Source organism: Hemitrygon akajei, chromosome 4 (assembly GCF_048418815.1).
Source record: "Hemitrygon akajei chromosome 4, sHemAka1.3, whole genome shotgun sequence".
Classification (NCBI taxonomy): domain Eukaryota; kingdom Metazoa; phylum Chordata; class Chondrichthyes; order Myliobatiformes; family Dasyatidae; genus Hemitrygon; species Hemitrygon akajei.
Genome location: NC_133127.1, coordinates 141,987,065 through 142,006,229, shown reverse-complemented (window position 1 = coordinate 142,006,229; position 19,165 = coordinate 141,987,065). Strand labels below are relative to the sequence as shown.

At 40.6% G+C, this 19,165-nt stretch overlaps 1 protein-coding gene across 1 annotated transcript in view; it reads right to left on the bottom strand.

The window, feature by feature from the left end:
* Window positions 1-19,165, bottom strand: part of tenm4 (teneurin transmembrane protein 4) — a 2,228,071-nt gene that overhangs the window by 906,103 nt on the left and 1,302,803 nt on the right. The gene's annotated exons all lie outside the window — the stretch shown is intronic.

The following is a 19,165-nucleotide window of genomic DNA, read 5'->3' as shown; positions in this document are numbered from 1 at the left end:
TTTGGAGGAAGTGGGAGGAGCCAAAGGAGAAATTATTGAGAGTAAGAACTAATTCCACTAGACGGAGGAGAGTGGTGGTAGAGGGGAATTGGTTAGGTCTGGAATCCAAAAAAAATGCGAAGAGCTTCGAGACCATCTTGGTGGGGGATGGAGGTATATAGGGACTGGACGTCCATGGTGAAAATAAGACGGTGGGGGCCAGGGAACTTAAAATCATTGAAAAAATTCAAAGCATGAGAAGTGTCACGAACATAGGTGGGAAGAGATTGAAAAAGGGGGGATAAGACAGTGTCAAGGTATGCAGAAATGAGTTCAGTGGGGCAGGAGCAAGCTGAGACAATAGGTCTACCTGGACAGGCAGGCCTGTGGAATTATTTATTTATAATTCATACAATTGAAAAGGAATATCAGGTTCTGTTCGAATCACAAAGCGCTGTATATAGACAGAATTACGTTTGTTGCACTTAAAATTCTATTAACAGTGATCTAATTTGGGATGAAGACTTTTCTTTTATCTTTCAGTCTTGACTTACTTTTCCACCCATTATCTTACTTTAGCCAATAATGCTCAGCTCACTAATTAGAGGCATGTACAGAGATTGCCAAAAACAAATTCCGTAACAGGTGACATTAAATAAAATCTTTCATGGTGTATTTAAAGTCCAATTCTTAACAATTACAAGCTGCAACTGATATTTTGCAAATAATTTCACTTATGTCACATTTAATGTTTAGGGAATTTTGTGTAACTGTGTCTTTATTTGTGGATTTATTGCACTTATACTGAAGCTGGTTTGAGGTGTAGTGGCATCAGAACCAGACTTCGAGATGAGTGGTCCCAGGTTTGAATCTGGCTGGTTCCTTGCACGCTTTCCATCTATGCTGGGTTGAGTGCCGAGCTAGCCTCGTAAAAACAGACAAAATGCTAAAGAAGTGGCAAGGCTGCCGCCCGATGCACCACAAGGCGCAGCGAGGAATAACAGCAACATTATACTGAAGGGATTGACTGATCCTGATAAGACCATAAGATATAGGAGCAGAATTAGGCCATTTGGCCCATTGAGTCTGCTCTGCAATTTTATCATGGCAGGTCAAATTTTCCTCTCATCCCCAGTCTCTTGTCTTCTCCCTGTACCCCTTCATGCCCCGACCAATCAAAAATCTATCAATCCCTGCCTTAAATATAAAGAAAGATTTGGTCTCCACAGCTGGCCGTGGCAAAGAATTCCTTAGATTCACCACTCTCTGGCTAAAGAAATTCCTCCTTATCTCCTTTTTAAATGGATGCCCATCTATTCTGAGGCTGTGTCCTTTGGTCTTGGACTCTGCTACCAGTGGAAACATCTCTTCATATTGACTCTATCAAGGCCTTTATCCAATCAATAGATTTCAATGAGGTTACCCCTCATTCTTCTGACTTCCATTGAATACATGCCCAGAGCCATCAAACGTTCTTCATATAACAAGCCATTCAATCCTAGAATCATTTTTGTCAAACGTCCTTTGAACCCTGTCCAGTTTCAGCACATCCTTTCTAAAAAGGGGCCCAAAGCTGCTCAGCATAGTCCAAGTGAGGCCTCACCAGTGCTTTATAAAGTCTCAACATTACATCCTTGGTTTTATATTCTAGTCCTCTTGAAATGAATGCTAACATTGCATTTGCCTTCCTCATCACAGACTCAACCTGCAAATTCACCTTTTGGAAGTCCTGCACAAAGACTCTGAAGTTGCTTTGCACCTTAGGTTTTTGTATTTTCTCTCCATTTAGAATATAGTCAACCCTCTCATTTCTTCTATCAAAGTGCACAACCGTACCCTTCCTGTCACCATATTCCATCTGCCATTTGTTTGCCCATTCTCCTAATCTGTCTAAATCCTTCTGTTGCCTCTCTACTTCCTTGAAACTACCTGCCCTTCCACTTAACTTCATATTGTCTGCAAATTTGGCAACAAAGCCATCAATTCCATTATCTAAATCATTGACATATAATGTAAAAAGAGTCAGTCCAAACACAGACCCCTGTGGAAAACCACTAGTCACCAGCAACCAGCCAGAAAAGGCTGCCTTTATTCCCACTCTTTGCCTCCTGTCAATCAGCCACTGCTTAATCCATGCTAGAATCTTTCCTATAATACCATGGGATTGTAGCTTGCTAAGCAGCCTCATATGTGGCACCTTGTCAAAAGCCTTCTGAAAATCCAAGTATACAACAGCAACAGAGACTCCTTTGTCTATCCTGATTCAAGGAATTCCAAAAGATTTCTTCAAAGAATTCCAACAGATTTGTCAAGCAAGGTTTTTCCTTGAGGAATGCATGCTGACTATGGCCTAATAATCCTTAATAATCAACTCCATCTTCCCAGCCACTGAGGTCAGACCTGCTGGCCTGTTGTTTCCTTTCTTCTGCCTCTCTCCCTTCTTGAAGACTGGATTGACATTTGCAATTTTCCAGTCTTCTGGAACCATTCTGGAATCTAGTGACTATGGAAAGATCATTACTAATGCCTCAGCAGTCTCTTCAGTCATCTCTTTCAGAACTCTTGGCAGTACACCATTTGGTCCAGGTGACTTATCCACATTCAGACCTTTCAGTTTCCCAGGAACCTTCTCTCTATTTGGTAAATTCACACATTTCATGACCCTTGACACCTGGAACTTCCACCATACTGCTAGTATTTTCCACAGTTTAGAGCTGATGCAAAATAATCATTCAGTTCATCTGCTATTTTGTTGTCTCAAATTACTACCTCTCCAGTATCGTTTTCCTATGGTCTGATATCCACTCTTGCCTCTCTTTTATACTTTCTGTAACTGAAGAAATTTAGGTATCCTTTTTAATATTATTGCCCAGCTTACTTTTGCATTCCAGCTTTACCATCTTAATGGCTTTTTATTTGCCTTCTGTTAGTTTTTAAAAGCTTCCCAATCCTCTAACTTCCCACTGTTTTTTTGCTTTGTTATATGCCCTCCCTTTGGCTTTTATGTTGGCTTTAACTTCTCTTGTTAGCCACGGTTGTTTCATCATTCCTCTAGAATATTTCATCCTTCTTGGGATATATATCCTGTGTCTTCCAAAATGCTTCCAGAAATTTCAGCCATTGCTGTGCTGCCATCATCCCTACCAGTGTTCTTTTCTACTCAATTCTGGCCAGCTCCTCTCTTATGGCTCTGTAATTCCCTTTACTCCACTGCAATACTGATATATTTGACTTTAGCTTCTCCTTCTGAAATTTCAGGGTGAATTCGATCACATTATGAACACTTATCCCTAAAGGTTCTTTTACCTTAAGGTCTCTAATCAATTTCAGTTTACTGATAGGATGAAATCATCTCAGAAGTGAAAAGCCAGTCTCCAATCCACTATGTAACACATTTTGAAAATGTGCAGTCTAGTATTCAGTCCCCATGAACTATTCTTTCCCGAGTTCCAAACATGATTTACCTGTAGTTACAGAAAGATCTGCATATTCAAGACTTGCAAGTAGTTAGAATACAGATAGAATAAGTAAATAGGAAAGCTGACATGTTGTATCATTCATTACCAGCAAAATTGACTCCAAATGATAGGGATGTTTTTGCTTCAGTTATGTAGGATATTTATGAGAGCACATTGGGATGCAATTGTAACAACATTTCCCTATTTCTAATCTCTAATCTTGCAGTGAAGGCTGACATACCATTTGCCTGCTAACTTTTTTTGTGATTTGCAATAGGGGGTCTTGATTGAAATGTGAAATCCTTATTGGTCTTGAAAGGATGATATAAAAATGATGTTTGCTCTTGTGGGAGGATCTAGAACTAGATGTCACTGTTTAAAAATAAAGAGCTACCCACATAAACACAGATGGGGTGATTTATTTTTCTTAGACAGTCATGAGTCTTTTGGAAGACGTTGTGACCACATGCTTCATAAGCAAGAGAAGACTATCACGTACAGTGCATGACTGAGCAGACAGCAGGCACACATTCAATAAGCAAGTGAACATGCAACACCTTTACATTTGATAGTCATCAGGGCAGTAAATAGCACCCATGTGACAGAGAGGCAGACAAAGTCCACATGCTCACTGTCTGACATAGAGGAACTGAGTCCTATATATCTCCTCAACTTGGAAAAAACAATAGTGATTCTCTCATCCTTGAGAGCAAAGCCATCAGCAGCTGTAACACTCCACGACCAAGAAATAAATGTATAACACCCTTATACTGTACGTGTTTCCCACTGAGACAGACACAAAAACAACCCACTGTGAGGGATGGATATGTAACACCCTGAACACTTTGAGCAAGAGAAAATCGGCACCATAACGCTGACTGAGAGAGTGGCATATAACACTCCCACTGAGAGAAAAGCATACAAACTCCCCACTGAGAGAGAAGGAAATAACACCAATTATAGTCTCCCACAGTGAACTTATAACGCCTTCATTAAAAGAACTCATTTTGCTCCTTTGGCTTCAAAAGACAGTGGGGTAAATAAAGGGAATCTATCTTACCTATTTATTTAAATTCAATGCTTCTTCAGTACTGTTTTATTTAAATTTTGCTAATATAGCGAGGTTCTATTGCAAGCACTGCAATTACACAGAGTATTGTAGTGTCCATAAACTCTTCTGTATTGCCATTCAGGAAGGCAAGTTATATAAAACTGAGCTTCACAATTAACATCCTGTATCGGCAGAGAACAACCATGTTTTATTCAGCCATACCACACCCTACACATTGTTTTTAAAGGTACATTCACGTTCAGTATATGTATTCTACAATGCTTTCCCATGAAACATCTCAAAGCTAAATCCATAATCACTATCATTGTATCATATCAACCATTGATTATTCAACTACATTTAAGCAATTAGGTATTTTAATACAAATACTCAGTCAAATTTAATTAATCTACAAGTTTCCTTAGTCTCTGCAATCTGTTCAATAGTAAGGGGCTTTAGGTATTCACAAGTTACTGATCAAAGGAATCCTTGAATCCCATGAATTATTATTCTTCTTGGCTACATATTATCTTCTCTGTTTCTCTTGTGCTTCAGTTATGGTCCAGCAATAACTGCATCACTGAGCTATTCCTGACCCGATCCTAGACCCATCATGTACTTAATCACCTTCTTCCTGAACACCATCTGACTCAGCTTCTCCTTTTGGCATCTTTCACCCATCTCTACCAGATAATCCTTGGCCCCAAGTCTAAAAGGTCATCACAGCTCCATCTTGACAATCCTCCATAATACGGTGTTTTGAAAAGAATTCTGCCCCCAGCCCTTTGTTCACATAAATGAGTATTACAACCAGGGACTTGGATCAATTTAACTGAGAATATTAAATTGTGAATCGCATGATCTTTTTTTTCACAGTAGAGCCCAAAAAAACCACAAAAATTCTAAGGCATGAAAAACTAAAAATTCAAAACCGAAATGTCAGTAGTTAAAAGTATTCATCCCCCTTTGCTCAGTACTTAGTTGAACTATTTCTTGCAGCTATTACAACCACAAGTCTGTTTAGCTAAATCTGTATTAGTTAGCACAATGTGGTGGAGCAAGATTTGCCCATTCCAGCTTGCAAAATTGCTTAAAATATGCCAGGTTAGTTGGGCTGCAGCGACGGACAGCAATCTTCAGGTCTTGTGACAGATGTTCATTCAAGTTAGGATCAGGACTCTGGACTGGTTCACTGAAGGACATTAATTTTCTTCATCTGAAGCCACTCCATGGTTGCTCTGGCAGTGTGCTTTGGGTTGTTGTCTTGCTGAAAGATGAACCTGCTCCCAAGTTTAAGCTTTCTGGCAGAGGCTAGCAGGTTTTAATGTAGGATCTCTTTGTATATATCAATAGTATGCATCTTCCCGTTAATCCTAACCAGATTTCCAGTCACGGCTGAAAAGGATCCTCATAGCTCCACCATACTTTGCAGTAGAGATAGTGTTACCTGACTGAAGCACAATATTAGATTTACAGCACATGCCACTTAGTGTTGAGGCAAAAAAGTTCCACTACAGTCTCATCCGAACACAAGACCTTCTTCCACATCTTCTAAGTTGATGCTTTGCAAAGACCTCACTAACAATGATATGCTTTTTTTTCAGCCAGGGCTTCTTCCTTGCCACTCTTCCATAATTACCCTTTTTGTGCAAGGCCTTAGAGATTGTGAAGACATGAACTTCATCTCCATTTGCAGCCACCCAGAGTTACTGTTTGCTTCACAGTAGGCTCTCTTACAAATGTCATTTTTGCAGCGACTAATTTTAGAGCAGCAGCATGGTCTAGACACTGCGGCTGTAGTTTCAATTTTTTTCCCACTTTTTCACAATGGATTGCACTGAAGTATGTTTAGTGCCTTTGAGATGGTCTTGTACCCTTCACCAGATCTCTGCTTCCCTATTATCATTTCCCTCACCTGTCTTGAATGCTCTTTTTGTTTTCTGATGAAAATCTACAATTTTGTTGGACCTAACCAAGAGAGGGGGTTATTTATTCTTATTAATTAATTGAGAATAGGTGATCCTCCAATTTTTTACATCAACAAACAGGATGAGTTTGTAAGATAACATTGAGAAAAATTGAGTATTAATTACAAAGGGGATGAATGCTTTGTCAGCCTCACAATTTTGGTTTTTAAACTTTACTAAATTATTGACAGGTTTTGGAACTTTCTTTTAATTTGACAGGATACACAATGGGAATCAGCTTTAAAATCTTACTTCAGTATATTTTTAAATTTAGAAAACGAGACAGTAAACTGTGAAAATGGTTGTGGGGGCTGAATACTTTTTCAAGGCAAAGTATTCTGAGTTTCCCTCTTTTGAAACCAGCCTGGTTATCTGTGCCATCCTTTCTGACTCCTTTTGTTTTCTTCGTTTGTCTTTCCAAGTTAGGATTTTATCAGAGTCTTTCACCTACCTGCGGAGTATTCCGTGGAGAGGATTCAGAACGACTTTACTTGGGTGCTGTCTGGATTGTATGGTGAGGTTGGACAAACTAGGAGTGCATTTTTTTCTCTGGCTAGGGGGAGTCCCGTTAGAAGTTTATAAGATTATGAGAGGCATAGGTAGAATAGACAGCGAGCACTGTTTTCCCAGTGTGAAAAATCCAATAACGTGAGGGGGGGAAAGTACAAAAGAGATGCGTAAGGTAAGTTTTTTCATGCTGAGAACAGTTGTTGCCTGGAATTCACTGTCAGGCACATACGATAGAGGCATTCAAGAGATTATTAAACAGGTACATGACAATGCAGATAATGGAGGGATATAGACCATGTGCACGCAGAAGGAATTATTTTATGTGGGCATCTTTAGTTTAATTAATATCCATTTGGATATGTCCATACATGGCCTCCTCTACTGCCATGATGAGGCCAAACTCAGGTTAGAGGAGCAACCCCTCATGTACCGTCTGGGTAGTCTCCAGCCCCTTGGTATGAACATTGAATTTTCCAACTTCCGGTAATTCCCTCCCCCTCCCTTCCCCCATCCCAATTTCACTCTGCCTCCTCTTCCAGCTGCCTATCACTTCTCTCATGATTCTGTCTTCTTCTACTACACATAGTGCTTTCCCCTTACATTCCTTCTTCACCTTTCCTGCCTATCCCCTCCTGCTTCCCCTCCCCCACCCTTTGATCTTTCCCCTTACTGGTTTTTCACCTGGCACCTCCCACCCTCCCCCACCTTCTTTATAGGGCCCCTGCCCCCTCCTTCTTCAGTCCTGACAAAGGGTCTCAGCTTGAAACGTTGACTGTTCGTTTCCATGGATGCTGCCTGACCTGCTGTGTTCCTCCAACGTGTTGTGAGTATTAGTTTAATTAATTTGGCACACCATCGTGGACAGAAGGACCAATTTCTCTGCAGTACCATGTCCCCAAGCAGCAATATTTAAAACTTATTGACAGAATAGACTCCATTAGTTCTTCAAATTGCTGTACAGTAAGGCAAGTAAGAATGATTGGAAAACATTGCATATACCAAAAATATGGTTGAACATTTTTACTTCTGCTACAGCTGTAATATTCAATGCTGTTGCAATGAATAACTCCAAATTACAGTGAAAATTAAGAAAAACATTCTGGATTATGATAAAAAATTATGAGATAATTGGTTAGAGAACATAAGATAATGTTCTTAACTGCAATACTGTGAGCTACTGAAATTTTGAGGACTGATTAAATTATTTCTATATTCAAATAACCATTATACCTCTTTGCCCAATTATCATCAGCATATCACCTGCAGCACCCGATACTGGACCACAGTTACACTACAATTAGGAATGCCTACCATTCCACAGCTAGACCACATTTCAGGAAATATGATCATCTGGCTTTGACCTGCACACAGGCAAAGGCTAAAGAGGTTAGAACACCAAAGACTTTGTCACGGGAGGCAGACGAGCGGCTACATGATTGCTCTGAGTTGGTGGTCTGAGTCATGTTCAAGGACTCATTAGAAGATCTGAACAAATACATCATGGTTGTCATGGACAGTGGATGAGAGTGTCCCCACAAAATCATTCAGAGCTTACCCAACCAGAGGCCCTGGATAAGACAAGAGATCCACAATTTGCTGAGGGCAAGATCTGTGGTGTTCAGGTCTGGTGACCAATTAAAGTACAAGAGGTTGAGGTATGACCTTCAGAAATCTATCTCACATGTGAACCTTGAGCCACAGAAGGATGCTCGAAAGCTATGGTGGTGCTTAAATCTCCAGTTAATTAAAACTAAGCATCATATGTGACAACAAGGTTTTATCCCAGATGAGCTCAATGCCTTTTATGCTCACTTTGACTGACAAAACATGGAGGTACCTTCATGAATCTCACGGCCTCTGATGACCCTGTTATTTCAGTCCCTGTGGCCAACATGAAGCCATTCTTCAGGAGGGTGAACCCAGGGAAACTATCTGACCCAGATGGGGTTATCTGGCCAAATACTAAAGACTTGTGCTGATCAACTGGATGGAGTATTCAAAGGTCAAAGGTACAGTTAATGTCAGAGAAATGTATACAATATACATCCTGCAATTTCTTTTTCTTCTCAACCAATATCTTCACCAATATCTTTAACCTCTCACTTTGTCAATCTGAGATACCCAGCTATTTCAAGCAGGTTTCAAACATACTGGTGCCTATAGCTATCTTCAAGTAGCACTTAAATCCATGCTGATAAACTGCTTTGGGATGTTGGTGCTGAGACAAATCAACTCCAGTCTGAGGAGCGACTTGGATCCACTTCAATTTGCCTTCTATTACAAGAAGTGAACAGCAGATGCTATTTCATTGGCTATTCACTCAACCCTGGAACATTTGGACAGTAAAGATGCATACATCAGGATGCTCTTCATTGACCACAGCTTGGCTTTCAATACTATCATCCCCTCAAAACTAATCGAAAACTCTGAAACTTCCTTATCTCAATACCTCCTTAGGCAACAGGATCCTGAATTTACTCACTTGACAGTGCAGATTGGCAATAACATCTTCACAATCACTATCAGCATAGGGGCATCACAAGGCTGTGAGCTTCTCCTCCTGCTCAACTCATTTTATATTTATGGCTGTAAGGCTAAGTACAGCTCCAATGCCATATTTCAATTTGCTGATGACACCACTGTTGTTGGGCAAATCAAAGGTGGTGACAAATCAGCCTGTAGGAGGGAAATTGAAAACCTGGCTGAATGTTGCCACAACAACCTCACACTCAATGTCAGCAAAACCAAAGAGCAGATTATTTACTATAGGAGAAGGAAACTGGAGGTCCATGAAGCCAGTCCTCATTAGGGATCAGAGATAGAGAAGGTCAGCAACTTTAAATTTCTTGTGTTTTTATTTCAGATGATCTGTTCTGGGTCCACTATGTAAGTGCCATTACAAAGAAGGTACAAAAGCACCTCTACTTTCTTAGAAGTTTGCGATGATTTGGAATGTCATAAAAAATTTTGACAAACATCTATCGATGTGTGGTGAATAGTATACTGACGGGTTGCATCATAGCCTGATATGGAAACACTAATCCCCTTGAATGGAATATCCCGCAAAAGCTATTTTCCCTCAACCACCAGGCTCTTGAACTAGAGGAGATAACTTCACTGAACTTTACTCCCCCCAATACTGGTTCCACAGCCTATAGACTCACTTTCAATGACTGTACAACTCATGTTCATCAATATTTATTGCTTATTTATTCATTATTATAATTATTTTCTCATTTTGTAATTACACAGTTTGTTGTCTTCTGCACATTGGCTGTTTGTCCATTTTGGTGAGTGTTTTTCATTGATTCTATTGTGTTTCTGTGTATTTACTGTGAATTTCCACAAGAAAGTTAATCTCAGGGTAGCAGTCTATGTTCAATTCATTTCTGGCTGGAGTGTGCATTAGTTGACAACTAATGCTTCATAGGATTAATGTGGAAATTAGGGGAGTTGAGTGCACAGGAGAAACATATTAATCTTTAACTATTATTTGCAATCTTATAACTCACCAAAATGTTGTTTAAGAGTTTATCCATGCCTAGGGAGAGGGTTTGTTCTTAGTTCCCGTGATAGCTGGAACATGCTGCTCTGATGGATGCTGCTGTGATGGATTCATTGAAATGATACTTTTGCAAAGTAGATTTAATGAGGCATCAGCACCAATGGAAAAGTTATAAGCAAAGGTGTCGATCTTTTCTCGTTTATTTTCTGCCCCGTAACAAGAAATAGTAAATGAATGTTTGTACTCTCCAAGGTCATTAACTTAGTTAAGACACTTTCAAACTGTACAAGGCTTCAAATAACTGTTGAAAATCAGATACTTTCTGACAAAAAATAATATTCTAATAATGGCAATGTTTTATTTCAGCTAAATCAAATTTGATCAGTGATAATATTTCAAGAGTTATTCAGATCATGCTTACTGTGAAAATTGGATTTTTGATTATCCAAGCAATTGCAATCTTGAGATTTCAGAAGTTTACCAAATGCCTGTGGTATACCATTTATTGTTAACACATCATTTATTTGTTGTAGACGTACAATTATTACAAAATAGCTTCAGCAGATTTACATAATCCACAAAAACAAGAAAAAATGTTTCTCTTTAATTGAATAGCAAAGCAAGCTTCTGAGCCAGCTTAAGTCAGGAAATTCATTCTAACTTTTCTTCCACTTTACACACAGGTGTATTTACATGCAGAATTAAAAAAAAATGTATTTTGACCAGCAGTGATGAACATAAACACAGTAAATTCTGCAGGAAATCTTGAGCAACACACACAAAATACTGGAAGAACTCAGAAAGTCAGGCATCATCTCTCAAGTAAGGGGCAGAAGCCAGAATAAAGTTTGCATTGGACAAAGGTCACTATAGTAGGCTCATCTAGAAAGTCATGAGGTATGGGATTCAGGGAAATTTGGCTGTGTTGATTTGGACTTAGCTTGTCCACAGAGGGGCAGGAGTGGTAGTTAATGAGCACGTTGTGCCTGATGATCAATGACAAAGTGGTTTACCACAGGGACCTGTTCTGGGACTTCTTCCCCTTGTGATTTTTATAAATAATAACTGAGGAAGTGGAAGGGTGGGTCAGTAAGTTTGCAGATGACATGAAGGTTGAAAAATGTGTGGTTAGTGTAGAAAGTTGTCAATACGATACAGCCAGGATGCAGAGTTTGGTGGAGAAGTGGCAGATGCAGTTCAATCTGGGAAAGTGTGAAATGATGCAATTTAGAATATCAGATAAAATCAGAGTACAAGCTTAATAGAAGGATTCTCAGCAATGCAGAGGAACAAAGAGATCCTGGGGTGTATATACACTGATATCTCAAAGTTATACTAGTTGATAGGGTGATTAAGAACATATATGTAGTGATGACCTTCATTAATCATGGGATTGAGAGGTAATATTGCAACTCAAAAAGTGCCTAAGAAGAGTAGTGTGAGCTGCCTTAATGCCTATTGCCCAGTAGTACTCACATCTATGGCGATGAAGTGCTTTGAGAGGTTGGTTATGGTTAGAATCAACTCCTGTCTCAGCAAGGACCCACTGCAATTTGCCCATTGCCACAATAGGTCTATGGCAGATGCGATCTGATTGGCTCTCCACGTGGCCTTGGATCACCGGGACAATACAAATACCCATGTCAGGATGCTACAACTCAGCATTTAACATCATCATTGCTACAGTTCTGATAGACAAGCTCCAGCATCTGGGCCTCTGTACCTCACTCTGCTACTGGATTCTTGACTTCCTAACTGGAAGACCCCAATCTGTGAGGACTAGAAATAACAACTCCCCTTACTGACAAATCAACACTGGCAAACCTCAGGGCTGTGTGCTTAGCCCACTGCTCTCCTCTCTATGTCCATGACTGTGAGGCTAGGCATAGTTCAAATGCCATCTATAAATTTGTTGATGATACAACCATTGTTGGGAGAATCTCAATAGGGATGAGAGGGCATACAGGAGCGATATATACCAGCTGGTTGAGTGGTGTCACAGGAACAACCTTGCATTCAAAGTCAGTAAGACCGAAGAATTGATTGTGGACTTCAGAAACTGTAATAGAATGAGGGAACACACACCAGCACTCAGAAGTGGAGAGAGTGAGCTATTTCAATTTCCTGGCTGTTGATATCTCTGAGGATCTAACCTGGTCGCAACATATTGATGCAACTATAATGAAGGCAAGACACCCGCTATATTTTATTAGGAGTTAGAAGAGAGTTGGTTTGTCAACTAAAACACTTGAAAACTTCTATAGATATATAGTGGAGAGCATTCTGACAGGCTGTATCACTGTCTGGTGAGTGGGTGGGTTGGCGCTACAGCACAGGACCAAAAGAAGCTACAGCCAGTCATGAAATTCGTCAGCTCCATCTTGGGTACTAGTTTCCGTAGTAACCAAGACATCTCAAGACATCTTCAAGGAGTGGTGCCTCAGAAGGCAATGTCCATTGTTAAGGACTGCCATCAGTCAGGGCATGCTCTCTTCTCATTGTTAAAATGAGGAAGGAGGTACAGCAGCCTGCAGGCACACTCTCAGTGAACCAGGAAGAGCTTCTTTCTATCTGCATTCAATTCCTAAATGGACATTGAACCCATGAACACTACTTCAGTTTCTTTTAAATATATATTATTTTTGCTTTTGCACCATTTAAATCTATTCTATATACGTACTGTAATTGATTTACTTATTTAGTTTTTCTCTTCATTCTGTATGATCATACATTGTATTGAACTGCTGCTGCTAAGTTCACAAATTTCACAGCACATGCCATTGATAATAAACCTGTTTTGGACTCTGACTCTGAACTCTTTAAAACTCCAGTTGTCCAAAATTGGAGTATTGTGTTCAGTTCTTGTTATCTCATTATGGGAAGGAGGTAAAAGCTATTGAGTCGGTGCAGAGGAGATTTATCAGGATGCTGTCTGGACTAGAGGGCATGCCTTATGAAGATATATTGAGCAAGCTAGGGCTCTTTGGAGTGAAAGGAGGATGATAGAGGTGTATAAGACTATGAGAGACACAGATACAGTGGACAGCCAGCACCTTTTGCCCAGAGGCAATGGTCAATACCAGGAGAAATCCATTTAAGGTGAGTGGAGGAAAGTTTAAGAAAGATGTCAGAGATAGGGTTTTACACTGAGTGTTGGGTGCCTGGAATGCACTGCCAGGAGTTGGTGGTAGAGGCTAATATAATAAGGACAGTTATGACACTCTTATGTAAGCACACGGATGTAAGAAAGATGGAGGGCTGTGGGCTGTGTAGGAGGCAAGGGCAAGATTGATTGTGGAGTGGATTCATATAGGTTGGAAAAACATCATAGCCCATAGGCCCATACTTTGCCGTACTGTTCTATGTTCCATTTGTTCCACTTTCCTTCATGAAATAGTTTTATGAAGTTTTATTTACACTTTTGATCAGATTCACTGTACAAGTGGAGTACTGGTAGGATAATAGAAGAAAAACTGACTCTGACAGTTGCAACTGGAAGTGTATCGGGTTTTGCCCACCAGCTACACTTCCTTCAATTTAGTTACTGAACATTCAGAGGCGAGTACAGGTGAGGGAGCTGATATTCATGTGTGTGCCTCCTTAAGCTACTAACATCAGACTTTTCCCCTCAGTGTGTCTTTATTCATTTCTAGACCACTCAGTCTTTCAGAAGGTTAGCTCAGAAATCAGAAATTGATAGTCACATAATTTGTGAGCAGAACATTGAGATTTAAAGCACAAAGTACACTGCAGATGCTGTGGTCAAATCAAGACGTACAAAACAGCTGGATGAACTCAGCAGGTCGGGCAGCATCCGTTGAAAGGAGCAGTTAACGTTTTGGGCCGAGACTCTTCGTCAGGACTGAAGTAAGAGGGGGCAGGGGCCCTATGCAGAAGGTGGGGGGGGGGAGGGTGGGATGTGCCAGGTGAAAAACCAATCAGAGGAAAGATCAAGGGGTGGGGGTGGGGAAGCAGGGAGGGGATAGGCTGGAGAGGTGAAGAAGGAATCTAAGGGGAAAGCACTATGGGTAGTAGAAGAAGGCAGAATCATGAGAGAGGTGATAGGCAGCTAGAAGAGGAGGCAGAGTGAAAGTGGGATGGGGAAGGGAGAGGGATTCCCATTTGGACCGATTGCCACTCACTTCAGCTCTCCTTCACATTCCCATTCAGATATGTCCATACATGGCCTCCTCTACTGCCGTGATGAGGCCAAACTTCGGTTGGAGGAACAACACCTCATATACCGTCTGGGTAGTCTCCAGCTCCTTGGTATGAACATTGAATTCTCCAACTTCCGGTAATTCCCTCCCTCTCCCTTCCCCCATCCCACTTTCACTGTCTCCTCTTCTAGCTGCCTATCACCTCTCTCATGATTCTGCCTTCTTCTACTACCCATAGTGCTTTCCCCTTACATTCCTTCTTCACTTCTCTGGCCTATCCGCTCCCTGCTTCCCCTCCCCCACCCCTTGATCTTTCCTCTGATTGGTTTTTCACCTGGCACATACCACCCTCCCCCCACCTTCTTTATAGGGCCCCTGCCCCTCCTTCTTCAGTCATGACGAAGGGTCTCGGCCCGAAACGTTGACTGCTCGTTTCCACGGATACTGCCCGACCTGCGGAGTTCAACTAGCTTGTTTGTACGTCTTGAGATTTAAAGCATTAGTTTAGAACAGAAGAGAATACAGAGAACATATAAATCAATGAATGATTCAAAACTGAGATGTAAGGAGATACATTCCTGGTCAACCTTATCACATATTTTTGCATGTCTATGTAAAAAGACATATGGAGCCAGTGATCATTAATGGAGAATGTGTGGAGCAGGTTAAGACCTACAAGTATCTGGGAGTACAGTTGGACGAGAAGCTAGACTGGACTGCCAACACAGATGCCTTGTGCAGGAAGGCACAGAGTCGACTGTACTTCCTTAGAAGGTTGGCGTCATTCAATGTCTGCAGTGAGATGCTGATGATGTTCTATAGGTCAGTTGTTGAGAGCGCCCTCTTCTTTGTGGTGGCATGTTGGGGAGGAAGCATTAAGAAGAAGGACGCCTCACGTCTTAATAAGCTGATAAGGAAGGCGGGCTCTGTCGTGGGCAAAGTACTGGAGAGTTTAACATCGGTAGCTGAGCGAAGGGCGCTGAGTAGGCTACGGTCAATTATGGAAAACCCTGAACATCCTCTACATAGCACCATCCAGAGACAGAGAAGCAGTTTCAGCGACAGGTTACTGTCGATGCAATGCTCCTCAGACAGGATGAAGAGGTCAATACTCCCCAATGCCATTAGGCTTTACAATTCAACTGCCAGGACTTAAGAACTTTTTTTAAAGCTATTATTAATGCTTTTTGAGTTAGTGATTTAGATGCATATCATATTATTACTGAGTTAAGTATTGTATGTAATGAGTTTTTGCTACAACAAGTGTATGGGACATTGGAAAAAATGTTGAATTTCCCCATGGGGATGAATAAAGTATCTATCTATCTATCTATCTATCTATCTATCTATCTATCTATCTATCTAAACAAATGAGTATAGTAATAAGAAGGTAAAGTTGCATAGATTTAGCTACTTTTATACTGTTCAGTAGCACTGGGTCCAATTAGGCATTAAGTAGTCTTGGAGTAGGAAGCATGACAACCAATTTGCATACAGTGGCATGCAAAAGTTTGGGCACCCCAGTCAAAATTTCTGTTACCGTGAATAGTTAAGTGAGTAAAAGATCAACTGATCTCCAAAAGTCATAAAGTTAAAGATGAAACATTCTTTTCAACATTTTAAGCAAGATTAGTGTATTATTCTTATGTTGCACAATTTTAGAATGAGAAAAAGAAAGGAACACCATGCAAAAGTTTGGGCACCCCAAGAGATTTGAGCTCTCAGATAACTTTTACCAAGGTCTCAGACTCTAATTAGCTTGTTAGGGCTATGGCTTGTTCACAGTCATCATTAGGAAAGACCAGGTGATGCAAATTTCAAAGCTTTATAAATACCCTGACTCCTCAAACCTTGTCCCAACAATCAGCAGCCTTGGGCTCCTCTAAGCAGCTGCCTAGCACTCTGAAAATTAAAATAAATGATGCCCACAAAGCAGGAGAAGGCTGTAAGAAGATAGCAAAGCATTTTCAGGTAGCCGTTTCCTCAGTTCGTAATGTAATTAAGAAATAGCAGTTACCAGAAATGGTGAAGGTCAAGTTGAGGTCTGGAAGACCAGGAAAATTTTCTGAGAGAACTGCTCATAGGATTGCTAGAAAGGCAAATCAAACCCCCCTGTCTGATTGCAAAAGATCTTCAGGAAGATTTAGCAGACTCTGGAGTGGTGGTGCACTGTTCTACTGTGCAGCGACACCTGCACAAATATGATCTTCATGTTAGAGTCATCAGAAGAAAACCTTTCCTGCATCCTCACCTCAAAATCCGGCATCAGAAGTTTGCAAAGGAACATCTAAACAAGCCTGGTGCATTTTGGAAACAAGTCCTGTGGACTGATGAAGTTAAAATAGAACTTATTGGCCGCAATGAGAAAAGGTATGTCTGGAGAAAAATGGGTGCAGAATTTCATGAACACAACACCTCTCCAACTATTAAGCACGGGGTGGATTGATCATGCTTTGGGCTTGTGTTGCAGCCAGTGGCATGGGGAGCATTTCACTGGTAGAGGGAAGAATGAATTCAATTAAATACCAGCAAATTCTGAAATCAAACATCACACCATCTGTAAAAAAGCTGAAGATAGAAAGAGGATGGCTTCTACAACAGGATATTGATCCTAAACACACCTCAAAATCCATAATGGACTACCTCAAGAGGTGCAAGCTAAAGGTTTTACCATGGCTCTTACAGTCCCCCTACCTAAACATCATTGAAAACAAGAACTGTAAGACTCTTAGCTGGCTACAGAAAGCATTTACAAGCTGTGATACTTGCAGAAGGGGTGTTACTAAGTACTGACCTTGCAGGGTGCCCAAACTTTTGTATGCCACTGTACATCAAGGGTCTTCAATAATCAGCTAGGAAACTGGCTGAGTAATTAATTCAGGTGTAAATTGAGAGATTAAATCTTGGTCAGGACACCATTGATTTCTTTTCATTAGTACGAGGGAATAACTGACATTCTTTTTGTGATGTAGCCTTTGTTCATAATCTCACTTCACATGGAACGTTCTTACATTACAGCAGTGAAATCTTAGCCTAATGCAAATACTTAGTAGTGAATCATGATTGAAGTGTGATTTGAACCCACAACCTCTCTCTCTCGGAGCTGATGCAAGTATAGTACTGCTGAGACATAGCTGGCTCTGCCCAATCATTTCTATCTCTGTTGGCTTTTGACTTTCAGGAGAACCTCAAGACTTATAAGCAATTACCAGTCTATGGAAAACAATTATCTTCTAAGGGTCGACGTTCGCTTAAAGGGACAGAATGTTTTATGCACTGAGCCACTTTGATGGCCGCCATGCCGTGAGTTATGCTACAGGGATCTGCAGGACTCAGAGCAATTCAGTCAACATATGTGAATGAACCAACGGCTGAAGGTTTGAAATTACTCTTCATCACAGTGAGAAAATTGTAGTAGGGTACTGTAACAAACAACAGAAAATCTGCTAATGCTGGAAATCCAAGCAACACACTCAAAATGTTGGAGGAACTTAGCAGGCCCGCAGTATTTAGGAAAAGAGTACAGGTGATGTTTCGGCCCGAAATGGCAATTGTATGCTTTTTCTAGATGCTGCCTGTCCTACTGAATTCCTCCAGCATTTCATGTTAATATGAGACTGCACATTGCTTTCTAATTTTCAGTTTTAAGTCCAAATCTAAACAATTGATACAGCCTAGCTATAACTGATTAATCTTTGTTTCATTATTCCAAGTGTTTGAAATACTCAGTGACAACTTTATTAGGTACCTCTTGTACCTAATAAAGTGACTACAGTGTGTTCATGATTGTCTGCTGCTGTAGTCCATCCACTTCAAGGAAACAACTTGAGTGTTCAGAGACAAAATGCTGGAGGAACTCAGCAGGCCAGGCAGCATCTAGGAAATGAGTGTGGTCGATGTTTTGGCTGAAATGTCAATTGTACTCTTTTCCTAGATGCTGCCTGGCCTGCTGAGTTTCTCCAGCATTTTGTGTGTGTTGCTCAGATTTCCAACATCTACAGATTTTCTCTTGTTTGTGTTCAGAATGCTCTTTTGCACACCTCTGTTATAATGCATGGTTATTTGAATTACTGTCACTTTCCTATCAGCTTTAACTTGTCCAGATATTCACCTCTGAGCTCTCTCTTAACAAGGCATTTTTTGCCCACCAAATTGCTACTCACTGGATTTTTGTTTAAATTTTTGCACCATTCTCTGTAAACTCTGGGGACTGTTATCCATGAAAATTCCAGGAGGTCAACAGTTTTTGTGATACTGAAACTGTCCTGTCTGGGACAAACAATAATTCCATTGTCAAAGTCACTTAGATCACGTTTTCCCCATTCTGCTGTTTGGTCTGTACAGCAACTGAATCTCTTGACCATGTTTGCATGCTTTTAATGCAATGAGTTGCTGTGACTAATTGGCTGATTAGATATTTGTATTAATGAGCAGCTGTACAGGTGCACCAAAACGAAGTGGCCACTGAATGAATCTTAAAAATGGTCTTGGTGTTTGCAAGAACAGAAGGAAAGGTTTCTTTGCTATTATTAGAG